This window comes from Trichosurus vulpecula, chromosome 2 (assembly GCF_011100635.1).
Source record: "Trichosurus vulpecula isolate mTriVul1 chromosome 2, mTriVul1.pri, whole genome shotgun sequence".
NCBI lineage: Eukaryota > Metazoa > Chordata > Mammalia > Diprotodontia > Phalangeridae > Trichosurus > Trichosurus vulpecula.
Genome location: NC_050574.1, coordinates 412,561,654 through 412,577,553, shown reverse-complemented (window position 1 = coordinate 412,577,553; position 15,900 = coordinate 412,561,654). Strand labels below are relative to the sequence as shown.

At 40.3% G+C, this 15,900-nt stretch overlaps 1 pseudogene; it reads left to right on the top strand.

The window, feature by feature from the left end:
- The first annotated feature begins 216 nt into the window (after window positions 1–216).
- Window positions 217–15,900, top strand: part of LOC118837276 — a 58,384-nt pseudogene continuing 42,700 nt past the window's right edge.

Genomic DNA, 15,900 nt, shown 5'->3' with positions numbered 1-15,900 from the left:
TCCCCCTCCCACCAGCCCCTCAACGGGCCGCAACGGCCTCCCATTTGAAACCCACTTTTGGTCCGGAGCGGCTGGTCGGGAAGAATCGGGACAGGGGGACGGGTCAGCCCGCCCTAGCGCCCCGTGGGCTCTACCCTGGAGCCACAGCAGGGTCCCCTCGCCCGGCAGCCCAAGAGTAGCCCGAGGCTCCCAGCCTGGGCCTCCGTGAGAACGGGCATGCAGGCGGCTGCGGGAGCTGCGTGTACGAGGCCCCTCTTCCCACGCCCCCCCCCCAGGGTCCCCAAACCTGAGCACTTGGCGGGTCAGAAGGGGATGGGGAACGAAGTCCAACCCAGCTGCGGGTGATGGGGTGGCGCAGGGCACGTGGGGGAGGACCGGCCCAAGTAGAGTCTCCTGCGGGGCTTGGGGCTGGTTGGGTCATGTAGGGACAACTTGGAGGTTGATGGGCCTGAAGACGGGAGAGAGTCAGGAACTGAGGCTTTGGACTTTGGGACTTAGAACAGTTCAAAACACTACGGTTTTTTTCAGAGCAACAAAAGATCCTTATTTTTCATTTTCAAAGCTGAGGATCTGTGGGTGGAGATGGAACTTGGAGTTTGGCGTAACATGAGGCCACTCACCATCCTCATTCGGATGATTTTTTTCTGCTCTGCACTGCTGTCTGCCACCTGCCTTTTTTCATCCTTCCAGATTGGTCCAATCTCCATTTGGGGTTGCCCCCCACTGTGCTCCCTCAAAATTCAGATTGTAACGAACTTATCATTTAGTGATGACTGAGCTAGCCAGGTGTCTAGCATCCTTTGTGAAGAGAAGTACTGTTCCTTCCTAATAAATTCCCACCCCTGGAGTGAAGGGAGAGAGGGCCATTCCTTCGCCTTTCCTGTCTTGTCCCCTGACTTGGAGGAAGGAGAGCATCACCACTTCTGCTCCACCATCTTGCTCCCTCACCTCAGCTGTCTAAGGGTTATGATTGTGGACACTGAAAATACCTCTTGACATTGTGAAAAATAACTCCTTCGGACTGGGGGGGGGGTGAAGTTAATAGCCAAATTTAGTATGCATTTGCAAAAGTGGGTAACCTCTTCCCAACCATTAAGTCCCTCCCCTGTTTCCCCATTTGCTGGGTACTATAGAGTGTACAACTTTCTGCTATGCCTGTTACATATTTACGCCCTTGTTATGTCTTCCCTCCCAACAGACTTGTCCTATCACCATTAAAATGAGCATTTACCCCTCCCAGAGGAGAAATTAATACTCATGAATTTACTGAACATGAGTACTCCAAGAAAGAATTAACCTTTTCCCTACCTAACTGACTCCTAGCCCCAAAACAAGATAAAACCAGTTGTACCCTGTTTTTTACCCAGTTCTGCTAATGTTACTTTGAATTTATAGAGACAAATACTTCCCTTCTATCTCTCCATGTCCCCCGTTTCTTTGAATATGGATTTTGTTTCCATAATTTTTCACTTTCGCTATTAGTTCTCTCTTCAAACCTATGGAGAAATTCTATACACTCCTTCTTCAAGTTCCTTGGAAATAGGTTTTCTTTTTACTACAATAATTGAGACACTTTGCTTTGTCTTCTTAGGTAAAGTAACAACTTGTATCCCTATGCCACATGTGAAATCAGCCATATCAGAAAAGGAATCAGGTAAGGTATAAATAATAATCCCCCTAATCCTAACAAAATTATCTCCGCCGTATTGCTGTCAGCTAAATAAACCAGTTTGAATCGAACCACCCCTTCCACTTTTGAACTGGCACAAGTGCCACTTCACGAACTTTTGTAGCCAAATTTTTAACTACTTGCCCTTTATAGTGTATTGGTACACAGCAATTACTCATTTTGAATTTTCTGTAATCCCCTCCTCCTCCTGCTTGAAGAAATCTCGTACTAACCCATGTTGATACACAGCTGCCCCTGTGTGAGTGGCTTGATGGGCAAGAAGTTCTAAAGCTTGTTCAGTTTGGTTAGTTGTGATCTCTACTACTGTCTGGAGCCTAATTAATCTATTGAGCAGATACATGGGGTCCTATACCCTCAGCTCCCATCTTGGGCCCAAGTTGCTGGTCCATAGGTTCGAATTATCCTTTCAGGGGACCACTCATTTCCCCATCGGCATCTCCTGCTGCTGTTATACTAGTGTCTAGACCCCTTCCTTTCTAACTAAATCATCATATAGAAGAATTCCCAAGTCATGTCCCTTTGATCCCTCCAGGAAGAAAAACCCTGATCTCACTAATTTTATATAGCATATTTTTGTCCGATTAAGTGGCAGGTGGGTATAGAAAGTCAGCCAACAAATCCAATAATACCCTTTTAATGCAGGTTGTTGTTCTCTAAATAACCTGGGCCCACTAGTTGTGGGAAAATACCCTTCATCCTCTTGTCCTAATGCCCCCCCCAATATAAGTGGAATTACCTCTCCAGAAACTTTGTTTCTTTCTCTCTCCACTGAGAGCTGTAGTTGTTTTCTTGTGCACAGTCAATCCTACTCCCAAACTCTTTAAACAAGACCCTTGAGGTTTCCTTTTCCCACTTCCATCTAATCTTAGTTTATAGTTAAATCCTTGGAATTTTCCATGATGCAATCAACTACAGCAGTATTCCTGTAGCAGTCAAAAGCAATCTGAGTACAACTGTCCCAGGTGTGATAGCCTAGGTCTTTTGTGGTCATCATGCACTTCTTCCATTGTTGTTTCCAGTTGGGCATCGTATGTGTGTGCTGTTCCAATCATTACTATGTTTGCTACAATCTAGTACCCTCTCAGACTCTTCCCTTCTAGTATGCATCCATTCACAGGTACTTTCTCCCAGATTCTCCCCTGTCCCAGTTTGATTTAAGCAAAATATCCCTGGAGCCTACCTAACCAGTGGCCAACTGTGTTTTTCTGCTTGGTCCAAGAAACCAGTGCCATTCCTTACCTCTGACCAGTTGCTGAGTATCCATGCCAGCCTGAAAAGTGTTGTACCAACAACAGTTCAGGTTGAAAGTGTGAGCTACTGTCTCAGCTGTCTGTAAAGAGGCATTGGGAGCTCTGGGAAGAGACACAATTGAGCCATAGCAGGTAGGATTAGAACTGCTATCACTAAATATGACAATGGGAGTGTCTGCTGTAGTTCTGTCATTTGGTACTTCTTGATTAAGTCAAAGGTACTTCTTCAATATTTTCTTCCTAGGTCTCCCAATAATTCTCTGAGGGAATATGGCTGTTAGTATTTTTAAGTTGGTACTATTCAGTTAGTATTTTTTTTAATTTAAGTTTTTTTATTTAACATATTTAGTTTTCAGCATTGATTTTCACAAGAGTTTGAATTACAAATTTTCTCCCCATTTCTACCCTCCCCCCCACTCCAAGATGGCATATATTCTGGTTGCCCTGTTCCCCAGTCAGCCCTCCCCTCTATCACCACCCCCCCATCCCCTTTTCCATTCCTTTCTTGTAGGGCAAGATAAATTTCTATGCCCCATTGCCTGCATATCTTATTTTCTAGTTGCATGCAAAAACTTTTTTTTGTTTTTGAACATCTGTTTTTAAAACTTTGAGTTCCAAATTCTCTCCCCTCTTCCCTTCTCATCCACCCTCCCTAAGAAGTCAAGCAATTCAACATAGGCCACATGTGTATCATTATGTATAACCCTTCCACAATACTCATGTTGTGAAAGACTAACTATATTTTGCTCCTTCCCAACCCACCCCGCTTTATTGAATTTTCTCCCTTGACCCTTCTCTAACTTGCTTTTCCAAATCCTTTTTGAGCTCTTCCATGGCCTAGGACCAGTTCATGTTTTTCTTGGAGGCTTTTGGTGTACGCTCTTGCACTTTATTGACTTCTTTAGGCTGTATGTTTTGGTCTTCTTTGTCACCAAAGAAAGAATGCAAAGTCTGAGACTGAATCTCGGTGCGTTTTCGCTGCCTGGCCATATTCCCAGCCAACTAATTTGACCTTTGAGTTTTTCAGTGGAGTATGACTGCTTGTAGACTAGAGAGTTCTATGTTCTACGTTTGGGGGGGAGGTGCCAGCTCTGCCACACCAGCATTGCTCCTTCCCCAAGAACCCCCAACCCGGACTGGGCTTAGATCTTCAGCAGGCTGTGCACTCCTGCTCTGATCTGCCACTTAATTCCTTCCACCAGGTGGGCTTGGGGCTGGAAGCAACAGCAGCTGTAGCTGCCCCACCTTCCACTGCCCCCATGGCTAGAAGCCGAACCGCGAACTCCTTCCACTCCCGCAGCTTTTCCCACTAACCTTCTCAGCAATCTTTGGTGTTTGTGGGTTGAGAAGTCTGGTAACTGCTGCAGCTCACTGATTCAGGGCGCTAGGGCATGCTCTGCCCAGTTGCTGGTCTTGTTGGTCCACGCTGCTCAGGCTGGGCTCTGCTCCACTCTGTTCCCAGCTCCCAGCTCCCAGCTCCGTGTGGGATAGACCTCACCCAGAGACCATCCAGGCTGTCCTGGGCTGGAGCCCTGCTTCCCTCTGCTGTTTTGTGGGTTCTGCCATTCTAGAATTGGTTCAGAGCCATTTTTTATAGGTTTTTGGAGGGACTCTGTACGGAGCTCACGCTAGTCCCTGCTTACCAGCTGCCATCTTGGCTCCGCCCCCTTTTCTAGTTCTTTAATGCTATAAATAAGTTTGTACATGTGAAATAGAAAATCCTTTTTATTTTTGTTATTGTTTTTGTTGTGTCTGACTCTTGATGACCCTATTTGGAGTTTTCTTGCCAAAAATACTGGCATTGTTTGCCATTTCCTTCGCCAGCCCATTATCAGTTGGGGAACTGAGGCAAACAGGGTCATGCAACTTGCCCAGGGTCATGCAGCTAGTGTCCAAGGCTGGATTTGAACTCAAAAGGATTAGTCTTCCTAACTCCAGGCAATAACACTCTATCCATTCTGCCCCCTAGCTTCCCACACAAAAGTATACTCATTCTATATTTTAGCTAAAGAAGAATATTTAGTTTATATCATTGTAGACCAAGTTATTGTGAAAAAGAAAAGGTTAAAATGGGATACTTCTGGTCGGTGGGGATTAGGTGGATGGGTAGAGATATGTAGAATGAGACAGCTAGGTGGCCCAATGGATGGCGTGCTGGCTCTGAAGTCAGGAAGACTCATCTTTCTGAATTCAAATTTGGCCTCAAACACTTCATAGTTGTGTGACCCTGGACAAGTCACTTAACCCTGTTTGCCTCAATTCCTCATCAGTAAAACGAGCTGAAGAGGGAAATGGTAAACCACTCCAGTATTTCTTCCCACAAAACTCCAAATGAGGTCAGGACAGTCAGACACGATTAAAACCACCGAACAAGAAAAAGAAAAAGACTCTATAGCAACCATTCTTTTGAGAACTTGAGGGAAGGGCTGTTTTGGCATGGGACAAAGGGGCCACTGAATGTTCCTATGCATGAATTGGTCCTTTGAAATGTTCTTAAGTCAGTGACTAAGGATGGTTAATAGAATATTCATTTAGAGGGGAATTCTTCAATGAATTTCATTACGAAGAAATTTTGCTAGATTAAGCTGTTATAATAATATGGGATAAAATCAGCAAGGGGAGAAACTCACCATCACTGCCACTAGAACTTTCTTCTCTGTTTTTGAAGACCTTGCACAGAAGGAACTAACCCTGAACAAGAAGTAATAACTTTTAAGCATAATTATAAAATGAGAAATGTATGAATATGTCTTCTCTAAAAAGGACTTCACAACCACTCTTTCTCTTCTTAAGGACATTAGAAGATGAACCCAGTGGATTGAGGGAGAGTCTGTCCATATGATTCTAAAAATAATTTTAATTTCCTGAGTCTCTATATCATTGGTCTAGGTTCCCTCTCTAGGTGTCCCTTATTCTTTGAAAATACTACCTGAATTTGTAAATATTGAGAAAATTAATTGGAAGTTTTAGAATTCTAATGAAGTATACAGTGTAGAGAAAACCTGCAAAATACTACTTACCATAAAAAAAGCAGGGAAACCAATGCAAATGGTTGTTTGCACTGTCAGGTCTCACTCCCACAGAGTGACAAGAGCTTTAGAATTCTGAATATAGACAAAATGGGAATAATATGCTGGAGCTGGAAGAGAGGTCAGAAGGAAAGTGGCCATCCAGTCTGACACCCTCATTGTACTCATGAAGAAACTGAAATCACTAGAAGTTAAGTGATTCACTCCAAGTTACCCAGGCAGTATAGCTGGTGCTCTGAGTCAGAAAGGTTAGAGTGGACTCTTGCCTCTTCCATATCTGTTACTGCTTGAACATACAAAGTAGCACGCTATCTCTGGGAATGCTTGGAATCTACCCCTAAATACTGGGGGAGGAGAAGCCAAGTACTGGGCGTTTCCTACTTTTGGGAGTTTTTTTTTTATTGGTGTGGTCACACTTCCCATCACAATACCTATCCTTTATTTTCTTTTGATAGGTCTGAGTCCTGACTTACTGCCTTTCCATGTATGTCAAGTTCTTTCTTTCTGAGGAATCTGTCTGGTTGGAACCTATATATTACTCCAATAGACCATCTCTGGAAGAGCAATGCTAGCATGACTCAAGGACATTAATTTCTCCCATTAAAAATTGTCATTATGGTGAGAAACAACCTTAGACTTGAAATAGATTCCAAGCCTATGTTGAGGGATATAACAGTGTAGGATAATTGTCTACCATTGCAAGAGTGCCTTGTGCTGAAATCAATATCTTATAGTCATGGAATCCATAGTAGGTTCATGGAGTCATCAACCTCAGTGGGGTAAGAGAACAAGTAAAATAGAAGGAAAATTGAGAAATAGTTCCTTGAGGGCAAGTGAACTGAAGTGTGATCAATTCCATCTCAACCAGGAATAGGAAAATGAAGCTTTCCTTAGTGCTCAATGTATGTATTTATATTTCTTTTCTCAGTCTTGCCACTGAAGGCAAACTCAGAGAGGTTTACTTTCTTTGAAGGAACACAGAAGTACTTCTTGAATCTGGACATAGTAAGTAAAATTTGATAGTATTTTTGTTGAGTGTTGTAACTTGTGGGTCGTTTTTGACTTGAAAATGTGAATATCATTCAATATTTTGAATTTTATAAGTGTCTCTTTTCCTAAAGCACGATTAGTGGTGATTGAGAGTAATACTTTCTAGGTACAGTTGTAGTGTCTCTGGTTAATTCATTCTTGAATTGGCTGCTGAATCAGGAGCAGCATTAAACCCTAATAGTCTCTTAAACATTTCCTACTAGATGACACTAGTTGCTAGAGCCTCTGCCATGCCTTTCATATGTTTTCTATGGATACAACAGACTGTGGAAACAATTCTATACCGAATTATCATGTTCTAAGGCGTGACTGATAGGATCAATATGTAAATAAATGCAGAGTGCAGTAAGCCTTCTAGTAAAAGTAATGTACAGATGATATAATTTACTACCATCTTTGTAGCAGTAGCCATTTAAATTTTAAACGCCACTTGTGTCATGTCATTTGGAAAGATTATTCAAAAGATATATATTGCTGGAGATTATTTTTTTTTTCATTAGAACTTTGTTCACTTTCTACAAGGACATATTCAGAGTGTCTCAGTTCTTTTCACAAAGCTAATTCTAATAAATTTTAGGCAAAAGTGGAAACTCACTACCCTAGCAGATAAGTTGCTCCTTCTTCCTCCGTGTATGGCTTCCTATGCTTTTCTTCCATGTACTATTCAGCTAAAGGTGTGAATTTATGTGTAAAGCATAAATACAAAGAGTTAAAAAATGGATACACACCAAGCATTTTAAGGGATAATAAAAATGTCAGACAGTTCTCCAAGACTTGTGATGTGTTTGCCAATCAGATGAATCAGTGAAGAAGTTTCCAACTTGAACTCCTTACACTGATGCAGGAATAGATTTTTGTAACCCCTACCCACCCACAAAAGAATGTTTTAACCACTCAGGTGAGTTGAAAATCCCCAAAGTAAAAAGGTGCCAAAACCTCAAATTGTCTGTTTTTATCTGCTTGTAAATCAGGCATTTCTATCAGTGAATGAACATTAATTTAGTAAACATGTAGAAAACACCAATCTACCCCCAGTGGTGCTAAGTAAGCAAAGATGAAGAAGATACTTCCTTTTACCCTCAAATAGCTAAAATTCTCCTGGATTAATGTCATTAAGTTTCTCCAAGTAATCCATGAAAGTCTCCTCAATCCATATTGTGGCTTCACAGTAGTACTCATTGTATTATTGGCACCAAGTCCCTGTGAAAAGGAAGGGTGAAAACGGGAGCTCTGGTGTCGGTTGGTTTGGCAATTGGGGATTTGGTAATGGAATGGGAGTGTGCAGGAAAAGACTGTCGCAATAGCTCTGGTGGGGTCTAGAGGGAAAGGTTCTACTGGTAGGGAGCAAAGGTGGCCATTGAATATTCTAATGAATGGGGTGTTCCTATTGAATATCCCTAAGTCAGAGACTAAGTATAGCTAGATAATATTAATTTGCAGAGAGATTCCTCAAAGTATGTCATTCTGAAAAGTTTGCCAGATTAGGCTTCTGTTGATAAGAACCTATTCCACTGACGGGGTTGAATCTCAGCATTCCTCCAATGACTGCATATATGATGAAATCACTAGATAGAAAAAAATGTGAAAATCTTACCACCACTGTTAGTAGGTGTTTCTTTGCTACTTTGTGCTATTTTAAACATGGGGACCTCTCCTGAGCAAGAAGTAAAAAGTGTGAGCTATAAATCCTTATTATCAAATTATTTTCAGGGTCAGAAGTATAAATATGTGATTTTTGTAAAACCACCTATGCCACAGAAGTCTCCACATTGGTAAGGACTTTGGATGATGGATCTATTTGGTATGGGAAAATCAGTCCCCCTTTTTTCAAGTATATTTTACCTTTCAGAACCAGTAAGTTCATTCAGCCTGTCATTGGAGATATTTTTCATACATGAAAGTGTAAAATACGAGTTTGTTCAAAATCCTGGGGATTTTTAGAAATTCAAAGAAATTGAAAATCTACTCATGAAACTCATGAAGTATTCCTTTCTGTTAAAAAAAACCCTAAAAAACATGAAATACAATGAGATTGTTTTTAGTATCAATTATAATTATCATATGATGGAAAGAGTTTTTTTTAAGAAATTGATTAGTGATGGTGTTTTATAGCTGCAAACATTGTCAGAGAAAAATATCTAATTTGATCTGAAGACCTCATTTTAACCAATGAGAAACAAAATAAATTATGTGACTAACATGTAGTCTAATGGAGAATAAGAGCCAATCACTAATTTGGGGAAAGGGGAGGAGTGAATGACAACAGTGAAGGTCTTGTAACTGATTAATATATGTAGAGATGCCCATCGTTTCAGTCCTTTAAAAATGGAATAACAAGATTGTTCTATACTGTTGTCCCCTTTGCAGCAACATCCACTTGGTTCTTAAGTTTGTATGCATGATGGTCACCTTCATCTTCTTGAATAATAATTTGCTTACTTCTTACTCCCTGATTTGATGGGTTAATCTTGATGGCTGTGGAAAACTCAGCTTTATCTGCAGAGAAAAGGAAATCAAATGGCAACTGCCAAATCATTTAGAACACTTAAGAAATGTCAGGCAGTTCCCTAAAGCAGTAGGTTTCCAAAGAGTTGTTGAGGGGATGAATTAGTGCAAGAGGGTCGCATGATGGGAGTTCCTAACTTTAGTCAGAACCAGTGCTATGTTTTTGCCAAAAGAAAAACAATACAAATAGAAATTGATTGCTTGTCAATTATTATGAATAGAAGGTCAAAGGGAGGCAAAGCCAAGATGGCAAAGTAGAGATAGGAAACTATTTGAATTCTCCCAACACCATCCTCCAAACGATTTTAAAGTAATGAGTCCAATGCAATTCTGGAGTTGCAGAGCAATTAAGAGACTGGGGTGATGCATTTTTCCACTCCAAATAAGTTAGAAGATAGGTAGAAGAAGTCTGTGACACAGGGCATAGGGCTGGCCCAAAGTGCCCCTATTAGCAGCACCAGCAGCATGCCTTAGAGGCAGCTGGGAAAGCAGCAGCTTTGGGAGCTCTCATTCTGAGGCAGTAAAGGGAATTAGGCAAATACTCAGAAAGAGATTACAGGGGATCTCAAGTTGGCACTGGGTGAAAGCACCCTGTTGCAGTGTCCATACACAGTTCTGGTTGTGGCTGTGGGCAGAGAGGAGTGCTAGCTCTTGTGTCTGCAGGGGAACAGGTGCCCTGGTCACAGGTCCAAGGATCAGAGGAGCACTATCACTGGTAGCTAAAGAGGAGCAGAGGCCAGGAGAGCAGGGACAAGGTCTTAGAGCAAACCACTTCTGAATGACCAAAAAATATACAGAATCCCAGAACTAGCTCTGAAAACAGAAGTGTGAAACAGCCTGAAGCTTCAGAAAGGGCACACTCCACCACAGGAGCAAAACTTTAATATGAAGCTAAAAGTGAGGAAATAGGCTAGGAAAATGAGCAAACAATACCACAAAAAGAGGACCTGACCACAGAAAGCTATGATGGTGACAGGGAAGATCAAAACACAGATTCAGAAGATAACAATGTGAAAACAGCTACAAGGAAAGTCTAACACAAAATGCAAGTTGGAGAAAAACCCAACAAGAATTCTTAGAAGAACTAAAGGAAGAGATAAGACTGATAAAAGAAAAAATGGGCAAAAGAATGAGAATGATCCAAAAAAAATTGTGAAAGGGAATTAGATTCATAAAAGAGGCAAAAAAAATACTGAGGCAAATAACACTTTAAACATCAGAATCAGGTAAATGATGAAAGAGGCACAAAAATTCACCGAATAAAAGAACTCCTTAAAATAGAAAATTGTCCAAATGGTAAAAGAGATACAAAACCTTATTGAAGAAAAAAATTTCCCAAAAAATGCATTTAGGGACGTGGAAGCTAATGACTCCATTAGACAGCAACCAATATTGAAACAAGAAGAATGAAAAATGGAAGAAATGTAAAATATTTCATTGGAAAAAGAATTTACCTGGAAAATAGATGCAGGAAAGATAATTTAAGCATTATCAGTCTACCTGAAATCCATGAACAAGAAAAGAGCCTACTCATCATATTTTAATAAAATGTAAAGGAAGACCATCCCAATATCTTAAGTCTAGAAAATAAAATGAAAATGGAAAGAATCCACAGATCATCTCCTAAAAGAGATCCCAAAGTGAAAATTCCCAGGAATATTATAGTCAAATTCCAGATTTTCCAGCTCAAGGAAAAAATATTAGAAGTAGCCAGAAAGAAACCATTCAAATCTCTTGGCACCACAGTCACATCACATACGATTTACCACCTTATTCAAGAAGCACAAGGCTTGGAACCTGATATTCTGGAAGGCAGAAGAGCTAGAATTACAACCAGCAAGAACCCACCCAAAAAAAACTGAGTGTAAAAAATGGATATTTAAGGAAAAAGAGGACTCCCAAGGATTCCTGATAAAATGATCATAGATGAGTGGACAATTTGACATTCAAATAGAAGACTCAAGAGAAGCATAAAAAGGTAAACATGAAAGGGGAAGAATCAACAAGGTTAAACAGTTTATATGTCTATATGGGAAGATGATACATGTAGCTTATGAGAACTTTGTCATTCTTAGAACAGTTGGAGTCTGCATAAATAAAAGTTGTAGGTTTCAATCAGTTATGTTGAGATGATCTAAAAAAATGAAAGATGGAGAAAGAGAGAAGCACTGGAAGGAGGGGGAGGGGGAGGAAGAACGAGGAAAATTATTTTACAAAAAAAGTAGCAATGTTGATTAAAGCGTCTACTTGAGAAGGCATGAGAAAGAATCAAACATGAATAAGGACACAGCATTCTTAAGAACTTTTAGGAGGGAAGAGGAAAATGGATGATACTGCTGGGCAATGCTTAAACTTCAGTATAATCAGAATAGGTTTAAAGAGGAAAGAATACACACACACACACACACACACACACACACACACACACACACAGACACAAATCCAAAGAAGCAAAAAATGTAGAAAGTGCCAAGGGAGTATGACTTAACATAAAACAAAGCATGTGAAACGATGAAAAGAGTTATTTTATTGTGAGATCTCACAAGGTCATAAGAGTGGTAAAAAAAAATAAATTCTGAGACAGAAAATGAGAATAATGGGCTAGAGGAGGAAGGGAGGTAAAAAATGTGGACGGCCAGCTTTCAAGCTTATGGATTCTTATGAATAACCTGGAGCCCCCAAAAGTTAAGTGATTCAGGCAAATTCTCATAAGGAGTCATTTGTCATTTACCTTTTCTGTCCTGTTAGTCAATCTAATAGGTATGAGGTAGTAACTCAGAATTGTTTTAATTTGCATTTCTCCAGTCAGTAGTGAGTTAGAATGTTTTTTTTTTCCACATGCCTATAAATACCTTGATTCCTTCATCTAAAAACTTATATCATTTAATCATTTATCAATTGGGCAAAGGACAGTTCTATATGTATATATTAGAAAAATGAGGCCTTTGGCTGAGGAACTTCAAATTTTTTCCCAACTACTATTACTGACTGAATTATCCTTCATCCTATCCTCCCCCTTTTAATCCATTCTCTGTCTCCTTTCACCCTGTTCTTCCTCAAAAATGTTTTACTTGACTACCCCTTCCCCCAATCTGCCCTCCCTTCTATCACCATCACACTTCTCTTATCTCTCTCCCCTCCTACTTTCCCTTAGGGTAAGAGAGATTTCTATACCCAAGTGCCTCTGTACATCATTCCCTCCTTGAATCAATTTCGGTGAGAGTAAGCTTCACTCATACCCTCTGACTTCCCCCTCTTCTTCTCTACTTTAAAAAATTTTTCTTGCCTCTTTTATGTGACATAATTTACCACATTCTACCTACTCCTTTCGCTTTCTCCCAGTACATTCTTCTCTCACCCCTTAATTTTGTTTTTCAGATATCATCCCTTCATTGTCAACTCACACCTATAGCCTCTGTCTATATAGACTCCTTCTAACTATTCTACTAATGAAAAAGGTCTTATGAGTTACAGATATCATCTTCCCATGTAGGTATGTAAATAGGTTAAAATTATAAAGTCCCTTGTGATTTCCCTTTCCTGTTTCCTTTTTATGTTTCTCTTGTATCTTGTATTTGAAAGGCAAATTTTCTATTCGGCTTTAGTCTTTTCCTCAAAAATGCTTGAAAGTCCTCTATCTCATTGAGTATCCACTTTTTGACTATGAAGGATTATACTTCGTTTTGCTGGGTAGGTGATTCTTGGTTATAATCCTAGCTCCTTTGCCCTTTGGAATATCGTGTACTAAGCCCTCTAATCCTTTAATGTAGAAGCTGCTAAATCTTGTATTTTCCTCACTGGGGCTCCACCATACTTGTATTATTTTTTTTGGTTGTTGCTGAAAAGGTCCTCCTTGACCTGGGAACTCTGGAATCTGGCTATAATATGCCTGGCAGCTTTCATTTTGGGATCTCTTTCAGGAGGTAATCTGGGGATTCTTTCAACTTCTATTTTACCCTCTGGTTCTAGAATATCAAGGGCAGTTTTGGTTGACTAGGCTATTTTTTTGATCATGGCTTTCAGGTAATCCAATATTTTTTTTAAATTTATTTATTTATTTTTAGTTTACCACACACAGTTCTACATAATTTTGAGTTCCAGATTTTCTCCCCTCACTCCCCCCTCCCTCCCCAAGATGGCATGGAATCTCATATAACTACCATGTATAACTTCGCATTGAATTAATTTATACACTAGTCAAGTTGTGGAGAAGAATTATGACCAATGGAATGAATCATGAGAAAGAAGAGACAGAACCAAAAAAAAAAAACCCAAAAACAAAAGCAAAAGAGAAGCAAAAAAGGCGAGCATGTAGTGCGCCTCAATCTGTATTCAAACTTCACAGTTCTTTCTCTGGATGAAGATAGCATTCTCCATCATGAGTCCCCTGGAGTTGTCCTTGCACCTTACGTTGCTGAGAAGAGCAAAGTATGTCAGGGTTGGTCCTCATGGAGTCCATATATCTGTGGTTGTGTACAATGTTCTCCTGGCTCTGCTCGGCTCACTCAGCATTATGTCGTGTAGGTTTTTCCAGGTTGTTACGAAGTCCATATCATCCCCATTTCTTATGGCACAATAGCATTCCATTACCTTCATATACCACAGCTTGTTCAGCCATTCCCCAGTTGATGGGCATCCCTTTGATTTCCAATTCTTGGCTACCACAGAAAGAGCCGCTATAAATATCTTTGTACATATGGGTCCTTTTCCCGCTTGTGTGATTTCTTTGGGATACAACCCTAGAAGTGGTAATGCTGGGTCAAAGGGTATGAACATTTTTATAGCCCTTTGGGCATAGTTCCAAATTGCTCTCCAAAATGGCTGGATCAGCTCACAACTCCACCAGCAATGTAACAATGTTCCAATTTCCCCACATCCTTTCCAGCATTTATCATTTTCCTGTTTTGTTATTTTAGCCAATCTGACAGGAGAGATGTGGTATCTAAGAGTTGTTTTGATTTGCGTTTCTCTAATCAGTAGTGATCCAGAGCATTTTTTCATATGCCTATAGATAGCTTTAATTTCTTCCTCTGAAAACTGCCTGTTCATATCCTTTGACCATTTCTCAATTGGGGAATGGCTTGTGTTCCTATATATTTGGCTCAGTTCCCTGTATATTTTAGAAATGAGGCCTTTATCAGAGATACTAGTTGCAAAGATTTTCTCCCAATTTTCTGCTTCCCTCCTAATTTTTGTTGCATTGGCTTTTTTTGTACAAAAACATTTCAATTTGACATAATCAAAATTATCCATTTTGTAATCCAATATTTTTAAATTATCTCTCTCTTCAATCTATTTTCTGGGTCAGTTGTTTTTCCACTGAGATATTTCATGTCGTCTTTTATTTTTTTTCCTTCTTTTAGTTTTGCTTTATAATTTCTTAATTTTTCCTGAAGTCATTACCTTCCATTTGCTTCATTCTAATTCTTAAGGATTTATTTCTTCTGTTAGCTTTTGGACTTCCTTTTCCATTTGACCAATTTTAATTAACGCAGACTTCTCCTCATTGGCTTTTTGGACCTCTTTTGCCATTTGGCCTAGTTCATTTTTTAGGGTGTTATTTTCTTCAGTGTTTTTTTATGTCTCCACCAAGCTGTTGACTCATTTCTAGTGATTATCTTGCATGAGTCTCATTTCTTTTTCCAGTTTTTCCTCTACATCTCTAACTTAATTTTCAAAATACTTTTTGAGCTCTTCCATGGCCTGAGACCAATTTATATTTTCCTTGGAGGCTTTGGATGTAGGTGCTTTAACTTTGTTATCTTCTTCTGAGTATGTGCTTTGATCTTCCTTGTCACCATAATAACTTTCTCTACTGAGAGATTTTCTTCATTTTTGTTCATTTCACTAGCCTATTACTTGGCTTTCAACTGTTTGTTAAAGGGCTCTGCTTCCAGGGTGGAGGGTGCACTATCCCAAGCTTCAGGGTTTTGTGCATCTGTTTTCAGAGATACTTCTAGGGACCTGTAAGTATTCAGATCTTCCAAGATAGTTCAATCTAAAGCCAGGTGTTTTCTACTGTCTTGACGTGTACTCTGTTCTTTGAGTGACAACCAGCACTCTTTTCTGCCCTGAGACTATGAGGAGGGTCCCCACCTCTACTGTGGCTGCAAGAACTACTATGCTAGTGCTCTTTCTTGCCCTGGGACTGCCACCCAGGCCTGGGACCTCCATCTGAGTGTGGGCAAAGCAATAGAGTCCTGCCTCAGTACTCAAAAGAGACCCCTATCATCACCTTCTGACCACTTGTTCAACACCCTTACCTAAGTCTGTGGCCTGAAAGCCCGAGAAGCTACTGCTGCCCACTCAGTTACACCCAACGCCTGCTCGTGGCCTACTGTGCTTGTGCTGTGCTGGCAGGGCCTGTGCTGGACTG